Genomic DNA, 19,618 nt, shown 5'->3' with positions numbered 1-19,618 from the left:
ATAAACCCCTTGCATAGCCTCCTCTGCATAGACCCCAGCATAGTCTCCCATCATTGCCCCCCTGTCAAAGCCCCCTTGTCATAGTCCCTTCTAAATCTCCCACCCCCACTCAGGCACTGCCCCTGACATACTGGCAATTGGAACTCCCAGGGTGTCCAATGGACCCTGCCAGAGTTTCAGGTGGGCCGCTGCACCTGGTCTCTGTTAGTGGAGACCAATATTGATTCTCGCTGGTTTCGTGCCACACCCAAAGTTTGGAAGGTCCTGGGAGCAGGGAAAATCCAGTGTCGAACGGGCTATGCATATTTAAATACCACTTTAAAAATACTAATTGGCCTAACACCTTTCGGGGCACAATCTGGTCTACACCATTAGAAAGGGATGGGGGTGATTTGGCACCGAGTGCAAAACCGAATTTAGGCCTGTATGCTATTTTCTGAGATTGGCGCAGTGTGCACCAGGTATGGCAAGGTTGGAAAATCACTCCTTCGGAATGTCACCCTGAACCTGCACGGAGCCAGTATGGAAATCTAAATTTCTACTCGTGGCAATGTTGCAGCACAGCACGTGCTATAGATCCAGGATTGGCTGAAAAAGTAGTGATATGTGAATGACACATTCCCATCATCAATGCAATACCACCAAAAACCTACAACAAGGAAGCAGCCACCTGTGAGTTCAGGATGATTTGCATTATGCCAGCATTAGCAAAAACAGTGTCTCACCTTTGAGCTCTCCCTTACTTTCTGCTGTATTTGCACATTAGAAACATAGAAACACAGAAGATAGGAGCAGGAGGAGGCCATTTGATTCCTTGACCCTGCTCTGCCATTCGTCACAATTATGGCTGATAGTTACCTATTAAACTTGACAAAAAAGTTAAGTACCCTTCTAACAGGGTGAAAATTGTTAGTGACTTCTCATTGACCTCTGCCGCACAAAAATGAACCATTAATAGTGTGAAATCTCTTTTTCTCAAGTTTGCAATTGCTGTTGGCCGTATCCCCATAACCCCAGCAAAACCAAATTTGAAACTAAAACAATGCTTTCCTCATTTTGATTTGATTTATTATTGTCACATGTATTAGCATACAGTGAAAAGTATTGTTTCTCGCGCACTATATAGACAAAGCATACCATTCATAGAGAAGGAAAAGAAAGAATGCAGAATGTAGTGTTACAGTCATAGCTAGAGTGCAGAGAAAGATCAATTTAATGCAGGGTAAGTCCATTCAAAAGTCTGACAGCAGCAGGGAAGAAACTGTTCTTGAGTTGGTTGGTACCGACGGAAGAAGGTAAAAGAGAGAATATCTGGGGTGCGTGGGGTCCTTAATTATGCTGGCTGCTTTGTCGAGGCAGTGGGAAATGTAGACAGAATCAGTGGACGGGAGGCTGGTTTGTGTGATGGATTGGGCTACATTCACAATCTTTTGCAGTTTCTAGTGACCTTGGCAGGAGCAGGAGTCATAACAAACTGTGATACAACCAGAAAGAATGCTTTCTGTGGTGCATCGTAAAAGTTGGTGAGTTGGTTCTTTTCTGTCTCTTTCTCTCTCATAATCTATCCTTTCCTTCCATTTATTTCCCTCTCTGGATTTAATTTGCATTTAATTCACTCAGTCTAATTTACCCTCCTTCCTATCTCCCTTGTTTATTTCTCAAGTCTTTGGAGTTGTACTCCTTGTCCCATTACTCATCAAGATTCCCACTGCTCTGTGACCTCCTCTTTGTCATCAGCTTGCCTCTCTTCCAACTTTGTGGAACCTAAACATGCACAAACAAATCAAACAAGCAGGGTTGATAGATCATACAATCCCTACAGTGCAGAAGGGAGCCTTCTGGCCCATCGAGCTTGCATCAACAACAATCCCACCCAGGCCCTATCCCCATAACCCCACATATTTACCCTGCTAAATCCTCTGGCACTAACAGATACTGCAATGAAGTTATTGTGACACTAAGGGGCAATTTAGCATGACCAAACTGTCTAACCTGCACAACTTTGGAGTGTGGGAAGAAATTGGAGCACACGGAGGAAACCCATGCAGACAACATGTAAACTCCACACAGATAGTTACCCAAGGTCAGAATTGAACTTGGGTCCCTGGTGCTGTGAGGCAGCAGTGCTAACTACTGTGCTGCCATTCGCTGCAGCAGAATTTGGGCAGTTCAATCTTGAACCATTTTAAGATTGGAAAAAGAAATAATGTGGACATCTATTTAGTACCCTATTTTTAAACCCAATATTGGCCATATTGAGGTAAAATTTGACTAAATTGGAAGCAGGCGAAATGAAGAGAGAACAAATGAGGGAGACCCTGAGAGGTACATCCTCTCAGAAGGCACTGCTCATCCTGGGGTCTCTGGGTTAAGGCACCTCAGTTATATTATAGACCATATAAAAACAACTTTCATCCTCAACCTGCGCTGAGCTATCTGCCTTCATTCAGGAAAGCTGGAGATGGTAGAATTAATCTGAACAATGGAGTCCAAAAATTAGCCCATGTCCCAGCATTGCACTGATTTTAATAGCCAAACATAAGCATCATTCTGCACCAGTTAGTGATGTCCATCTCAAAAGAAGTTTGGAAATACTGTAACATTCAAGCTCCGGATACCCATAAGGAGGGAGCTCCTTGGAGATATTCCACCATGTAGGGCTGAAATTTCCCTCCTGAGGTAAGGGACAGAAGTCGGGACTGTTTTCCTGATCTCGAAAGGGAAACAGCCACTCATTGGAATTTTCAACCGGGATTAATTGGCATTCACTGCTCAATTAAGGGCAGTTGGTGAGCTCTCGAAGCTAAAGGGCTAAATTCTCCCTCAGTGTACCTGAACAGGCACTGGAGTGTGGTGACCAGGGGATTTTCACAGTAATTTAATTGCAGTGTTAATGTATGCCTACTTGTGACACTAATAAATAAACTTTAACCTTAAACAAAACTGTGTCTATGTGCTCTTTTGACATTGCTAGCCTATGTACTAATGTGGCTCTCAAGTAAATCATAAATGTGTGCGCTCCAGTGATCTAGATGTGGCTCCATGTCTGACTGACATTTTTGGTGGTTTCCACAAGAAATGTGCTTCCAGTGGAAATGACCCCTCACTCCCAGTCCCTTGCATATTTCCAATATGTAAAATACACGTTTGCTGTATTCAAATTTGCGGCTGGATGTGATGGCATCTCACTTGATTGATAACCCTGGAACTTATGCAAACATGAGTCAGCAGCTCTGGAAAAAGTTATCCAAAGGAAACACTTTGCAGGTTTTAATTCTAAGTGGTTTCTTTCATTACACACTGACTTCCTTCAACAAAAAAAACACACTGAAGCTACAATGTATAAAGACTGTCCTTCCAGCAATCCAAGTGCAGCCTCATTTTAATGTGTTAAAATTTTTAACAAAAATCCATGGAGGATTTCTTTCAATCAGGCGGAGGGTTTATTTACGAATGGCCACAATCCAATTGTCTACTTTCCAAAAAATCAGAAGAGGCACCTGGCCCTAGCAAGTTTATCATTTAATTCTGTTTCCTTCACTCTGTGAATAAATAATTTCCATTGGGGTATTGGTTTCCTAAGCAAATAATTCAGTAACTCCACCAGGAGTTAACGGATGATTTATAAAAAAAAAGGATTATTCAACGATCCTCACAAGGGAAATATTTCCTCTAGTCATTTGCTTACAACATCATAAACAGTAGACTTTCAAAGTGGGCTCCCTCAAAAGGAATCCCGAGAGTGAACAATATCATTAGCTTTCTGTATTTGCTTATTAGCACGGTACTTCTTTTTTCTTTGTAATGATAAAAGTATGTCTCTTGCCTTTCAGAAATTAGGAGTGGTGGGATGGCGGGGGGTGGTGGGGTTGTGTCTGAGATTTATTTTAACATTTAGAGGTTCCCCCCCCCCCTCTGAAATTGCAAGTGCATTTTAAAAAAAGACTTGTGATTTCTTTAGGAATATAAAGTGATCAAAGGACCTCGTCTACGGTTGTGCTTACAACCTCACTAACACATGTGGCCAGAGGGCATTTTTCTGTTGTGTTACAACATCACAAATGCACAATGATGGCTAGGGGATTTCATTTTCCAATTTCACCAGAAATCGGTTATAGATTTCCCCCTGGTCCTCCCAGCTGCCCTCCCCTACTGGGATGAGTTATAGATCGACAGGCAGCCACTACCTCCTGGCATTTTTGTTCAGATGAACATTTTGCAGATGGATGTTTAGGGAGTGACTCCTGGCTATTAGGCAGCAGCAGTATTGTAGTCGGCTTGGATCCCCTGGACTCACTCATTGCCTACACAAGTTCCAAGAGGTGTCACTGGATAGAATTTCCTCCTCTCTGTCATAAGATAACCAGGAGTACTATGGCAATGCTGCAGTCAGTCTGGCCAAATCATAGACTGGTTAGCACTGCCAGGGACCTAGGTTCAATTCCAGCCTTGGGTGACTGTCTATGTGGAGTTTGCAGAAACCTGTCTGCGTGGGTTTCCTCTGGGTGCTCCAGTTTCCTCCCACACTCCAAAGTTGTGTGGGTGAGGTCAATCGGTCATGGTAACTGTCTCCTTAGTGTCAGGGGAATCAGCAGGGTAAATGCATTGGGTTACGGGGTACACCTGGTGGTACTGTTGTCAGTGCAGTTTTGATGGGCCAAATGGCCTCCTTCTACAATTTAGGGATTCGGTGATCATATGAAACAGATTTAGAACATTCCCAGACTTTTCTTATTTCGAACCATAGAGAAGTCTTGGCAGAGAAAGTGGCCATTCTGTCCATCATGGCCATACTGGCTGAAAAAGAGAAAATAAAAATCTAACTGCCCATTTTAATCCTACCTTCCAACACCTGGTCTGTAGGCTTGCAGGTTACAGCATTTTAGTTGCAGATCCAGATACCTTTTCAGTGAGTTGAGGGTTTCTATCTCCACCATCAAATCAGGCAGTGAGTTCCAAACACGCTCCCCCCAACCCTCTGGGTGAAACCGTTTTTCTCATGTCCACTCAAATCCTTCTACTAATCACCTCAGATTTATGTCTGATTGTGATTGGCATGTTAGCAGGATTGCCAGTTCTTCAGGACTGACCTGGAGTCTCCAGCAATTGAAGGAGGGTGTGTAGTCCTGGAGTAAAATTATCGCGACGTTAAAACAATTGATTTTCCTTGTCATTTTCTTTGAACATTTCTCTTCACCAGACATAAAAATATTGAAAAGAGGGGGACAAATGGCTGTCGGTGAAGGAAAGATGGTGGTGTAGTGGTAATGTCACTGCACTAGCAATCCAGAGGCCTAGGCTAGTGCTTTGGAGACGCAGCTTCACGGCAGCTGGTGGAATTTAAATCCGTCAATAAAGTCCGGAATTAATACTGACCGTGAAACTATTGTTGATTGTGATTAAAAATCCAACTGATTGACTTTCAGGAAGGAAATCTGCCATTTTTACCTGGTCTGGCCTACATGTGACTCCAGACCCATCAATGTGGTTGACTCTTAATTGCCCCTGGAAATGGCCAACGAACCACTTAGTTGTATCAAACAATTAGAAAGTCTGCAAAAAGGAATGAAAGCAGACAGATCACCCGGCATTGATTTAAGCACCAAAAATAATAACAAAGACCAGATCTGCACCCTGCAAAGTCCTCCTTCATAATATCTGGGGACTTTTGCCAAAATTTGGAGAGCTGTCCCACACTAGTCAGGCAACAGTCTAACACAGCCATATTCATGGAATTTTACCTTACATCATTATCCTTGGGAGTGTTCAATAACAGGACAGACCCAGAAGTGACATGGTATACAGTCGCGTGGAAGTTACCATGGGAGTCCTCATGGCATCAGGTTTAACATGGGCAAGGAAACCTCCTGTTGATTACCAATTATGCCAACCCACCCCCACACCCCTCCAAGTTGAACACCGCTTGGAGGAAGCATTGAAGGTGGTAAGGACACAGAACATACTCTGGGCGGGGAACTTCAATGTCCATCATCAAAAGTGGTTTGGAGGTACTACACAAACCAAGTTAGCTGAATCCTAATGGACATAGCTGCTAGATTGGGTCTGCAGCAGGTGGTAAGGGAACCAAGAAAAGGGGGAAACCTGCCTGACCTTGTCCTCACCAATCATTGCCACAGACACATCTGTCCATGACAGTATCAGTAGAAGTGATGACCACACAGTTCTTGTGGAAACGCAGTCTATCTTTACATTGAGGATATCCTCCATCATGTTGTGTGGCACTACCCCTGAGCTAAATGGAATAGACTTCAAATAGATCTAGCAACTCAAGATTACACATCCATGAGGTGCTGTGGACCACCAGCAGCAGCAGAATTAGAAACAACCACAATCTGTAACCTCACGGCCCAGCATATGCTCCTCTACGCCGGGGATCAATCCTGGTTAAATGAAGAGTGCGGGAGGGCATGGAAGGAGCAGCACCAAACACACTAAAAAATTAGGTGTCATTCTGCTGAAGTTACAATACGTGACTAATTGCATGCCAAACTGCACAAGCAGCATACATTAGAGAGAGCTAAGTGGTCCTTCAACCAACAGCTCAGATCTAAGCTCTGCAATCCTGCCACATCCAGTCGTGAATGGTGGTGGACAATTGAACAACTCATTGGAGGAGGAAGCTCAACAAATATCCCCATTCTCAGTACAAAAGATAAAGCTGAAGCATCGAGTGGATGGTCCATCTGGGCCCCCTCTGGAAGCCCCCATCATCAAGTCTTCAGTCAATTTGATTCACTCAATGTGATAACAAGAAGCAGCTGAAGGCACTGGATACTGCAAAGATGATCAGCCCCTGACAATATTCCAGCAATACTTAGGGAGACGTGCTCCAGTACTAACAGCACACTGAGCCAAGCTGTTCCAGTACAGCTATAACCCTGGCATCTATCCGGAAATGCGGAAAGTTTCACAGTTTTATCTGATTCACAAAAAGCAGGACAAATTCAACCCAGCCAATTACTGCCCCCATTAGTCTATTCAGTAAAGTGATGGATGGGGTCATTAACAGTGCTATCAAGCAGCACTCACTCAGCAATAACCAACTCACTGACGACCAGTTTGGATTTGTCCAGGGCCACTCAGCTCCTGACCTCATTTCAGCCCTAATCCAAACATGGACAAAAGACTTAAACACAAGGGATGAGGTGAGAGTGACGGCTCTTGATATCAAGATCACATTTGACTGAGTGTGTCATCAGGAACCCTAGCATCAATGGGAATATCTAGCACAAAGGAAGGTGAATGTGATGGAACGCTTTCTACTTGTCTAGAGTATAACACTCAAAAGGTTTGGCAACATACAGGACAAAGCAGCCCTCTTTATTGGCACCCCGATCACCAGCTTCAACTTGTACTCCCTGAACCACTGACGCACATTGGCAACAGTATGTACCTTATACAAAATACACTGCAGCAACTCAGCAAGGCTCAACAGTATCTTCATGTCTGGTGAATGAGCAGTTTCTTTATCCATTCAAGGGACATGGTCATCACTGGCAAGGCTTCATCCTTAATTGAGAAGGTGGCAATGAGGTGCCTCATTAAACCATGTGGTGTAGGTACACCCATGGTGCTGTTTGGAGGAAATTCCAGGCTTTTCACTCAGTGACAGTGAAGAAGCAGAGATACAATTCCAAGTCAGGCTGGGTGTGTGAAACACTGCATGTTATAGGTGATTGTAAAATAGTGGGCACGATCTTACCAGCTGTTCATGCCACGCTCCCACTGCAGCGAAGTCGGAGAATCTGGTGGCCAAACTAACCTCTGCTCACTGCAGCAGGATGGGAAAATTCCAAGCGTGAACGGTGATAAGATTCCAGCCTGAATCTTAACACAGCAGAATTAAAGAATTCTTCCATAATTTAAATTATTTGAGACAAAGGGCATTTAGCTAATTCTCGTAAACATTCCTCATTACACTGCGTAATGCATCAGGGTTAAAGGGATACAGCCTGAAACTGATGTTTTGTGTAGAATCCTTTCTTATTCATGTGACATCAGCAATTCCAGTACTGTGACATCATAAATGAGAACAATAGATGGCTGAGTGAAACTTGTCAGATTTTATGTTTGAATAAATCTTTAGGCTGCCTCTAACTGGTAACTCAACCCTATAGCAAGAGGTGACCAGGACTGAAGATAAGTATAACATGTAGCAATTCGGTCAGTATATTTCATGTCATTACAGCACAACTCAGAAGCCACAATCCAGACACTGAAGTGTGAAGGTATTTAAGAAAGAAAAGGGAAGATTCTTTTTTCTACATGAAACTAAACATTTATAAGCACCTTAATCCCCAAACTTCCCTAACCATAAAGCAGCTAAACCCTAATTGACCTTAGGTTATGTTTACTTATGCCATTAGGACTTAGTGGTCTTAGATACAGGCCTCCTTAAACACAAGTCCACTTTAGTACCTGTATGTTTTAGGTACTTGTAAATGCTGGTACTTGTGACTTAGATTAGTAATAGCGCTCATACAAGTCAAAAGGTTGAGGGTTCAAGCCGCACTGGGCAGCACGATGCACAGTAGTTAGCCTCACAGTGCCAGGGATCTGGGTTTGATTCCCAGCTTGGGTCAATGTCTGTGCAGAGTCTGCATGTTCTCCCACATCTGCGTGCTCCGGTTTCCTCCCACAGTCTGAAAGACGTGCTGGTTAGGTGCATTGGCTGTGCTAAATTCTCCCTCAGTGTACCTGAACAGTACCAGAGTGCGGTGACTAGGAATTTTCACAGTAACTTTATTGCAGTATTACTGTAAGCCCAATTGTGACACTAATAAGTAAGTACGTCATCTATGCTAATTATTCAGTCCAGCAGTGAGGGAGTGCTACTTTGTTTGAAATGGTACTTTCTGGATCAAACAATAAATCGCTTGTTTGACTCAGGTGAGTGTAAAAGATTCTGTGACATGATATGAAGAAGATGAGGGAGATTTAGCATTTCCCCCTCACCTTCACAAGTAAGTTAAATACTCATTCATTCTGCAGTGGTTTCTCAGACCTTCCTGTGCATAAATTGACTATACTAAAAACAACAGTGGCTGCACTTCCAAAAAATAAATGATCAGTAAAATGCTTTCAGATGTGAAAAGTTTTATATTAAAGCAACTTATTTCTTTGATCAATGGAGTGCAGCATCAGGAGAGATCCACTGGTATTATGGAAAATCTTGAGTCCATCCATCTGTCATCAAAGGATCTGATTTGTCTGTGAATTGAAGGTATTGCTAAGGACTGATCATCATCATAAGACCATTAATCTCATTGGTTGGTACATCCTTCACCAAAACCTGAATTAATAAACTCCATTCCAACCTGAGACCTGTTGTTCCATCACCCCTGCTCTAGGACAACTCCGTATTCTGACCTTTGGTCCCAGTTGCTCTGGACTCCATTCCTTAACCTTGATCCACTCTGAGTCCTTTTCACTGACCTTGGCCTAGCAAACTAGTCCTGTATAAAAACCAGGCTTCACATCTTCCCCGATGGCTCCGTACACAGCTGTCTATTAATAAGTAAGTAAAGTTAACATGGTCCTAGAGAACCATAGGCTGGTGGTGATTTAACCTGAGAATTGCCACACCTCAGGGAGCGGCAATATTGAGAAGGTGGCACCTTCATGAATAACTGCAGCCAATACGGGAATTGAATCTGCGCTGTTGGCATCACTTATCAGCTGTCCAGTCAACTGAGTTAAACCAACACCATTACTAATGGTTCTCTAGGACCATGTGAGTATCCTTCATCCTTAAGTCTGAAGAATGCACTACCGCACTTTTATTGAACCTTATCGACGTTTAGTTATTTAGTCATTCATCTGCACTTTTTACCTTGAGGTTTTTGTGGTGAAAATGTCAAAAAGAAATTTACTTATTTCCTGTATTTGTTATTCAGTGGTACATCTTACTTTCCTAGCCATATTATTTACTTCAGACTGTAGCTAGACTAGCTAGGGGTGGCACAGTGGTTAGTACTGCTGCCTCACAGCGCCAGGGACCTGAGTTTGATTCCTGGCTTGGGTCACTGTGTGGAGTCTGCACATTCTCCCCATGTCTGCGTGGGTTTCCTCCGGGTGCTCCGGTTTCCTCCCAGTCTGAAAGACATGCTGGTCAGGCGTATTGACTTGAACAGGTGCCAGATAGAGGAATTTCACAGTAATTTCATTGCAGTGTGAATGTAAGTCTTACTTGTGACACTAATAAATAAACTTTTTTAAGATTAGTGTTACGATGCAGAGGTTTAGATTCTTGGTAGCTGAGTGCCTACTTCAAATTGATTGAGCAGAATTCAAACACAAACAGGTTGCCTTGTCAAGACTACTGCTTGGCTTCTTGACACAAATGTTTGGGCTGTGTATGTATTGTGCATTTTAAACCTCCAAACGCTGAAACAGAGCACCAGCTCTTAAAGGGATACTGCAATTTTTTTCGTCCAGCATTTTTTTTCCAATTTTTTACATCTTTATCAACATTGCATTCCAACTTCACTAACTCAACTTTGCAACACTAGGCTTAGGATATTGTAACGTAAGTTTATATGTGATATCCTGAAGCCAAAATTATCTGAAATCCAAACTGCAATTGGCCTTAAGGATTTTGGATAAAGGATACTCAACCTTAACAGGTAGATTTGACCTCTGGTGCTTTGTGAAGTGGTTGATCTGAGCCTAGTTAGTGTTAAAGGAACTTTCAGATATCACCAGATCCCTGTGGGAGGAAAAGGTAAAAATCATCCAGGATATTAGCTTTTGATCGCTGTCTTTTTATGTTAGTGATAGAAAATTTTCACAATGCCCCTCACTTGCTACTTCCTCCTAATCTATTCAGCCTACCCAAGGTTGGCCAATACCATCAGAAGGCCAATATGGAAAACTCCCACACAGAACTTCAATGCAAATTCCACCTGGACAAATGAATGGGAATCACTGAAAATGCCAATCGAGTATCTGGTCTCAAACCCAACCCAACAGCTTCCAACGGAAAAATGGTTCACCCTCATCGGGTTCAGAATTGGCCATGGACCCTGCTTGGCCAACCAATTGGGTACCAAAGGGCAGCATGGTGGCGCAGTGGTTAGCATTGCTGCCTCATAGCACCAGGGACCCGGGTTCAATTCCTGGCTTGAGCCACTGTCTGTGTGGAGTTTGCATATTCTCCCCTTGTCTGCGTGAGTTTCCTCTGGGTTCCCTGGCTTTCTACCACATTCCAAAAGACACGCTGGTTAGGAGCATTGGCCATTCTAAATTCTCCTTTGGTGTACCTGAACAGGTGCTGGAGTGTGGTGGCTAGAGGATTTTCACAGTAACTTCATTGCGGTGTTAATGTAAGCCTAATTGTGACAATAATAAATAAACTTTAGTGTCAGGCTCCTATGAGAGAGAAAACTATACACCACATCAGAGAAGAATGTCCGATCCACAGACTCATAGAAGGCCTATCTGCATTCAACACAGCAGGACTCCCCATACAATTTATTGTGCCTCTTTTGCAAGCAACCATCTGATAACCCCTTTCAGTATAAATTGGGATAAATTGTTTATCTTAGAGATTTTACATTCCCTAAATAAAATAAATTATTCCTCTTTCTTCACATACATTTTTTTTTCCCTTTTGCCCTGTTTGTGAACCCAACTCCTCACTCACCTGAAGAAGGAGCGACATTCCAAAATCTTTTGCTACCAAAGAAACCTGTTGGACTTTAACCTAGTGTTGTGAGACTTCTTACTGTTGTTGGACTGGAACCCAGAGCTTCTGGTACAGAGGTAGGATGCTGTAACTGTGTCACAAGGCCTCTTTTAATTGCTAGTTGGTGTTTTATGAGGAACAGCCACTTGGTGAGGAACCAGAGGAGATTTTAGCTTCTGCATTGATTTTCAAATATATCTCCACAAAAAAGTGGAGCAGAGAGAACTGATGGGAAGTAGAATGTATGACAATAAGAGGCTAATGAACATATATGTAAAATAAAACAATGATAGCTCCGTTAACAGAATGAAACGACATGATGACTACATGTCTCTCTTTCTTAGCTTTTTTTGTTGTCTTTCTTTTTTATTCATTTCCTTTTTTCTCTTCCTAATGTCACTGTTGTCTAATCACGCCACATAGCTAATTTCATTTTTTACACAGTGAGGAGGTTTGGGCCTATCACAAGTAGGTGGAATGTTCCAGAGAAAGTTTATGGGGGATGGTCATTATTATGACAAACATTGAGACCTTTGAAGTTCGGGTTTTTTTTGCAGCTTAGCCTGTCTGTACACGCACTGGAAAGTGGTTTTGTGTGTGTGTGAGCGTGTGTGTCTGCGTATGTATGTGTGATTTAGCTGCAGCTTACAAAGAAATCAGGTTCGTATAACCTATTATTAGTGATCAGTAAGATACTTTAATGGGCTCTTAATCACTGTTTATAATTGGATGTTTTCTCAACTGATCACACATCATATCGTAGTTGGTTTTAACAAGCTTATGGACAATTTTGCAAAATTAATCTGTTTTCTCCCATCATGTCCTGAATGATTCATGACCAATTGTAGTGCATCAGACTGGACAGTAAGGTGTTGGCAGTGGGGGCAGATGGGGGTGTTGGGTGGGGGTGGTGTAATGGGGTGAAGTGTGTTGTGACAGTAGGGTCACTCTCAGCTTTGAGTGAGTCAATTTTCACATGACTTCCATGAAAATACTTACCCCAGCCAGAGTCAATGGATAGAGATAGAGAATGGGATTCCTGGCTGAGCTATCCAGTTACAAGCAGCGCCATGAGGCTAATTGTATCACCTTGGCTCACTCATGTAGGCAGCCAGCCCAGAGGAGATGAGGGTTTCCATCTGGGAAAGCTTCTCGCCATGATGCTTGCCATCAATGCAGCCCAGTCCCTTACATCAAATATCATCACCCTTGTAAAATAATTAAAATAAGGAGATTAAAGGCATCTGTTCTGAACTTTGACAGAAATGTATGTCTTGACTTATTTTGGAATTTTGAGTTTCCAGCTTGACTCATGCCTCTCGTTGGCACAATTGGGCAAGGGCAGAGCTTTGGCATCCTGTGAATTTCATAAACAAAGTGAAAGCCACCCTAAGAGAGTCGTGCAAAATACATGTCCGAAGTAGATGCCAACATCTTCATTCACAGATTCGAACAAGACCTCTTGATTGCACAGGACATTCAACTAGCCCGATACACTAGATACATCGATGACATTTTCTTCCTTTGGACTCATGGTGAACAATCGCTGAAACAACTATACGATGATATCAACAAGTTCCACCCCACCATCAGACTCACCATGGACTGCTCTCCAGAATTGGTTGCATTCTTGGACACATGCACCTCCACTGAGGGCAGTCACCTCAGCACTTCACTGTACCGCAAGCTCAGGGAGGACACAGCATAAATGAATGGAAAAGGTGTGAAGAGATTGACATCTGTGCTGCAAAAACTGACTAAAATAATAACAAATGCTATTCTTTTGTGAAATGAAACAGTAAAGGTAACAGTAAAAGCAGAAATAATTAAGATCTATAAGGGAAGGAGAAAAAGCAAAGAGCGGAAGTGAGAGGATTTTATTGAGTGGACCAAACATAGCACACACACAAGACGGACATCATGGCTGCCATGTGCAAGAACATCACAAACAAGGACACAAGGCTTTCCTCTATTTAGTATTTCTGTGAAATCATCAATGTCTTTTGAAAAAACACCTTACCAGATTCATTATAAATACTGGACAATCAAAATCATCACTCGAGCTGTCATAGTGTATAGTGATCAGACACTCCTCATATTCACTGTCACAGTGTAGAGTAACCAGCAATTTGGCAGCACAAGCTTTTGGAGTGTTGCTCTTTCTTCAGATGAGTGAAGAGTTGTATTCACAAACAGGGCACACATAGACACAAACTCAATTTACAAGATCATGGTTGGAATGCGAATCTTTACAGGTAATCAAGTCTTTACAAGTAGAGATAAAGTGAATGGAGAGAGGGTCAAGCACAGGTTAAAGAAATGTGAATTGTCTCCAGCCAGGACAGTTAGTGAGATTTTGCAAGTCCAGGCAAGTTGTGGGGGTTACAGATAGTGTGACATTAACCCAAAATCCCAGTTGAGACCGTCCTCATGTGTGGGGAACTTGGCTATCAGTTTTTGCATTGTTGTATGTCATGAAGGTTGCCTTGGAGAATGCTTACCTGAAGATCAGAGGCTGAATGCCCCTTAAGCGTTCCCCAAAAGGAAAGGAACACTCCTGCCTGGTGATTGTCGAGTGGTGTTCGTTCATTTGTTGTTGTAGCGTCTGCATGGTCTGCCCAATGTACCATGCTTCGGGACATCCTTTCCTGTAGCGTATCACGTAAACAACGTTGGCCTAGTCGCAAGAGTATGTATCATGTACAGGTGGATGGTGTTCTCACGTGAGATGATGGCATTTGTGTCCATGAGCTGGCACGTCTTGCAGCAGTTGCTGTGGCAGGGTTGTGTGGTGTCGTGGTCACTGTTCTCCTGATGTCTGGGTAGTTTGCTGTGGACATGGTCTGTTTGAGGTTGTGCGGTTGTTTGAAGGCAAGAAGTGGGGGTGTGGGGATGGCCTTGGCTAGGTGTTTGTCTTCATCAATGACATGTTGAAGGCTCTGGAGAAGATATTGTAGATTCTCTGCTCTGGGGAACTACTGGATAACAAAGAGTACTCTGTCTGCAGTGTCCCGTGTTTGTCTCCTGAGGAGGTGTGGCGTGTCGGAACTGTCAATCGATGAGTCAAGTGCCATGTCCTGTTCTTATGAGGGCATCTTTTGGCGTCTGTAGGTGTCTGTTGCCATCCTCCTCATTTGAGCAGATCCTGTGTATATGGAGGGCTTGTCTGTAGGGGATGGCTTCTTTAATGTGTTTAGGGTGAAGATGGAGGAGTGGTGCATTGTGAGGTTATCCGTAGGCTTGTGTACAGCGAAGTACTGAGATGACCGTCCTTGATGGACATGCGTGTGTCCAAAAATGCAACTGATTCCAGAGAGTAGTCCATGTGAGTCTGATGGTGGGATGGAACTTGTTGATGACATCATATAATTGTTTCAGTGATTGTTCGCCATGAGTCCAACGGAAGAAAATGTCATTGATATATCCAATGTATAGGGTCAGTTGAACCTCTTGTGTAATCAAGGGTTTCAGGGTGCCCTCGATCCTGTATATTGACCAGAGACACTCCGAATTCACTGTCACAGTGTATAGTAGTCATGATGTGGAGATGCTGGCGTTGGATTCGGGTAAACACAGTAAGAAGTCTCACAACACCAGGTTATTAAGTTTGAACAGGTTTATTTGGCAGCAAAAGCCACTAGCTTTCAGAATGCTGTTCCTTTGTCTGGTAAGTGGGAGTTCTGTTCAAAAACAGGGCATATAAAGACACAAACTCAATTTACAAAATAATGGTTGGAATGCGAGTCTTTACAGGTAATCAAGTCTTAACGATACAGACAATGTGAGTGGAGAGATGGTTAAGTGGTCATGGGCATTTGGCCTCTGATCTTGGGGTAAGTGTTCTCCAAGGAAGCCTCCACAACACACAACGCAGAGTCGCTGTGCAGAGATTGATAGCCAAGTTCCGCACATATGAGGATGGCCTCAGCCAGGATCTTGGCTATTTGTAACCCCCACAACTTGCCTGGGCTTGCAAAATCTCATTAACTGTCCTGATGGGAGACAATACACATCTCTTTAACCTGTGCTTAACCCGCTTTCCACTCACGTTGTCTGTACCTTTAAGGCTTGATTACTTGTAAAGACTCGCATTCCAACCATTATTTTGTAAATAGAGTTTGTGTCTTTATATGCCCTGTTTGTGAACAGAATTCCCACTTACCTGATGAAGGAGCAGTGCTCCAAATGCTAGTGGTTTTTGCTCCCAAATAAACCTGCTGGACTTTAACCTGGTGTTGTGAGACTTCTTACAGTGTATAGTCACCAGAGACACTTTGAATTCACTGTCACAGTGTACAGTGTTCAGAGACCGCTGAATTCACTGTCAAGTGTGTAGTGACCAGAGACACTCTGAATTCACTGTCACAGTGTGTAGTGACGAAGGACGCTCTGAATTCACTGTCAAGTGTGTAGCAAGCAGAGACACTCTGAATTCACTTTCACAGTGTGTAGTGACCAGAGACACTCTGAATTCACTGTCAAGTGTGTAGCAAGCAGAGACACTCTGAATTCACTGTCAAGTGTGTAGTGACCAGAGACACTCTGAATTCACTGTCACAGTGTGTAGTGACGAAGGACGCTCTGAATTCACTGTCAAGTGTGTAGCAAGCAGAGACACTCTGAATTCACTTTCACAGTGTGTAGTGACCAGAGACACTCTGAATTCACTGTCAAGTGTGTAGCAAGCAGAGACACTCTGAATTCACTGTCAAGTGTGTAGTGACCAGAGACACTCTGAATTCACTGTCACAGTGCGTAGTGACCAGAGACACTCTGAATTCACTGTCACAGTGTACAGTGATCAGGAACACTCTGAATTCACTGTCACAGTGTACAGTGTTCAGAGACCGCTGAATTCACTGTCAAGTGTGTAGTGACCAGAGACACTCTGAATTCACTGTCACAGTGTGTAGTGACGAAGGACGCTCTGAATTCACTGTCAAGTGTGTAGCAAGCAGAGACACTCTGAATTCACTTTCACAGTGTGTAGTGACCAGAGACACTCTGAATTCACTGTCAAGTGTGTAGCAAGCAGAGACACTCTGAATTCACTGTCAAGTGTGTAGTGACCAGAGACACTCTGAATTCACTGTCACAGTGTGTAGTGACGAAGGACGCTCTGAATTCACTGTCAAGTGTGTAGCAAGCAGAGACACTCTGAATTCACTTTCACAGTGTGTAGTGACCAGAGACACTCTGAATTCACTGTCAAGTGTGTAGCAAGCAGAGACACTCTGAATTCACTGTCAAGTGTGTAGTGACCAGAGACACTCTGAATTCACTGTCACAGTGCGTAGTGACCAGAGACACTCTGAATTCACTGTCACAGTGTACAGTGATCAGGAACACTCTGAATTCACTGTCACAGTGTACAGTGATCAGGAACACTCTGAATTCACTGTCATAGCGTACAGTGAACAGGAACACTCTGAATTTACTGTCACAGTGTATCGCGATCAGAGGCACACTGAAATCATCATCAGAGTGTATAGTGATCAGGAAAATTCTGAATTCACTGTCACAGTGTACAGTGATCAGGAATACTCTGAATTCACTTTCACAGAGTATAGTGATCAGGAACACTCTGAATTTACTGTCACAGTGTATAGTGAACAGAGACAATCTGAATTCACTGTCACAGTATATAGTGATCAGGAATACTCTGAATTCACTGTCACAGAGTATAATGATCATGGACACTCTGAATTCACTGTCAGTAACTGAATATAAATTTAGAATTCATACCAGATAATTTAATCTCAACATTCACCTTTTTTTAGAGGACAGTTATTCTGAGTTTGCTCGTCCCATTGAAAATGATCTGGATCACTTCTGATTATCACTTGTGAAACAGAGGTGTAAGCTTTGAACTAAGGGAGGACTGTCCTGCCACTCGGCAACAGGAGTCTAAATCAGAGTTATGCATGCCAGAGATATCCCAGCTCTTTGTTGAGGTGGTGTTTTTTTTTAAATCATTGGTTGTGGATGTTGCAATCTGAACCAGCAATTATTGTTATTCCTTCATTATCCTTGAATTGGATGGCTCGGACATTTCAGCATGCATTTAAGAGGCAGATAACATCCAGATAAAGATGGCAGATTGCCTTCCTGAAAGGACGTCAGTGAACTGGTTGGGCTTTTACAACAATAGGTTAATGGTCACCATTTAATTCCAGATTTTTAAAAATTGAATACAAATTTCACCATCTGCCATGGTGGGATTTGAATATGGGTTCTCTGTTCGTTACCCTGGTTAGCATTAGCCTGGGGCTCTGGATTATTAATCCAGTGACAATACCATTCCGTCCTCTGGCTTATCCCATCTGCAGATTTAAGCCAACTAAGAACTGTGGACCAAACTTGCACCATAATTGCACACAAAATCCACTTGAGAATAAGAAATTTTCATCCTGCCTTTGGGGCTGAATTCATCCTGATGGGAGAAAGATTTGTGATGTTTTTGATACACTGCACAGCGCAGCCATTCTAAATGTGATTTACTGCACTGGTCATGATTCTAGGCTATGTGGAAAGTATAATAAATAAAACACAAATCTAAATTCTGTCCTTCATCCCATGAGGCAGCAAACCTTTCTGCACTAAATAAATATTTAAATAGTTTCTAACCATAAACTATTCCTAATCCTGAAACAGGTCCTGTTGATAATGGAAAAAGGAAGCCAACGAGGTGAACTTTATTTACCTTTGAATCTGTCAGTGCTGCATTTGTTACCCAGTAATCAAATAAAATTTCACCTCATAAGTCTGTGGCTTTCAACTGACTTAGTCTTAGGCTGAATAAATCAGTCTCAGGTTCTTCTGGTTTCTGTCAAGAATTGAAGTATCGATGATTGTGGAAATTAATCCAACAGAATTCCTCTTGCTGGTCGTTAGTTGGTGTTTGCTGCCTGAACATATACATAGGGAATCAGGGAGAAATCTGTCCACTGCCTGGAGTTATGTCCATCACAAAGGAAGATGGTTTTGGTTGTTGGGGGCCAGTCAGGGTATTGCTGCTGGAGAATGTATATGGCTCAACATCTGGCTCTGTGTCAAAAAGGCTGCAGAAATGCTGGAGAAGAAGCAAAAAGTATTTACTAGAGTGAAATCAGAACTGTGGGATCAATTCTACAAAGAAACATTGAACAGGCTGGGGCTCTTTACCTGAGAAAAGAGAAGACTGAGAGATAAGTTGATCAAGATCTAAGTTTATGAACGGGTTTGATAGGATAACGCAGAGAAGATATTTACACATGTTAGGAGACCAATAGTAGGGGCCATAAGACAGTCACTTGACTCTGCCACATAATGGCGCTTGAAGGGTTGGGTAGATGTGTTGTTTGGAGGTTTTGTGCATTCCTTCCACCATCTCCCTATATATCTGACAGCTGGAAGCAGCCTCAAGGCTACCAGACTGATGTAGTCTATGGTTAGTATATTCCAAGCCTACAAGATACAATGATACTCAATTTCACGGTAACAAATTCAATAGCCAAATAAAGTCCACCTCAATAGTTTTCCTTTTGCACAATCAACAGTGTCTGTTTCAGGAATAGGAATATTTTACTGGGCTGAAAACTATTGAAGTTATTTATTTAGTTGCTGCTCCATGGGATGAAGTGAAAAAATTGAGAAGTATGCTTAATTTATTATATTTTCCATATGGCATGAAGTCGTTAACAACGCAGTAATTCCCATTTAGAGAGGCTGAGTGATGCAGTGAATTAGCAGCGGAAGAATTCTTTCACATATGAGTTCAAATTGTGACCCTGTAAATGGAATGAACCACTTCTCTCAGGTGAGTTTTGAAGGTAATTAGTGACAGGGCTTTAGACAATCTCAATCTGCTGGCCTCTGTAACACAAATCCTCAGGAGTAGTTAAGTGATGGTTAGGCAATAAATCACAAGAT

Source organism: Carcharhinus amblyrhynchos, chromosome 22, assembly GCF_965287045.1.
Source record: "Carcharhinus amblyrhynchos chromosome 22, sCarAmb.v2.hapA, whole genome shotgun sequence".
Classification (NCBI taxonomy): domain Eukaryota; kingdom Metazoa; phylum Chordata; class Chondrichthyes; order Carcharhiniformes; family Carcharhinidae; genus Carcharhinus; species Carcharhinus amblyrhynchos.
This window is presented reverse-complemented; position numbering follows the sequence as displayed.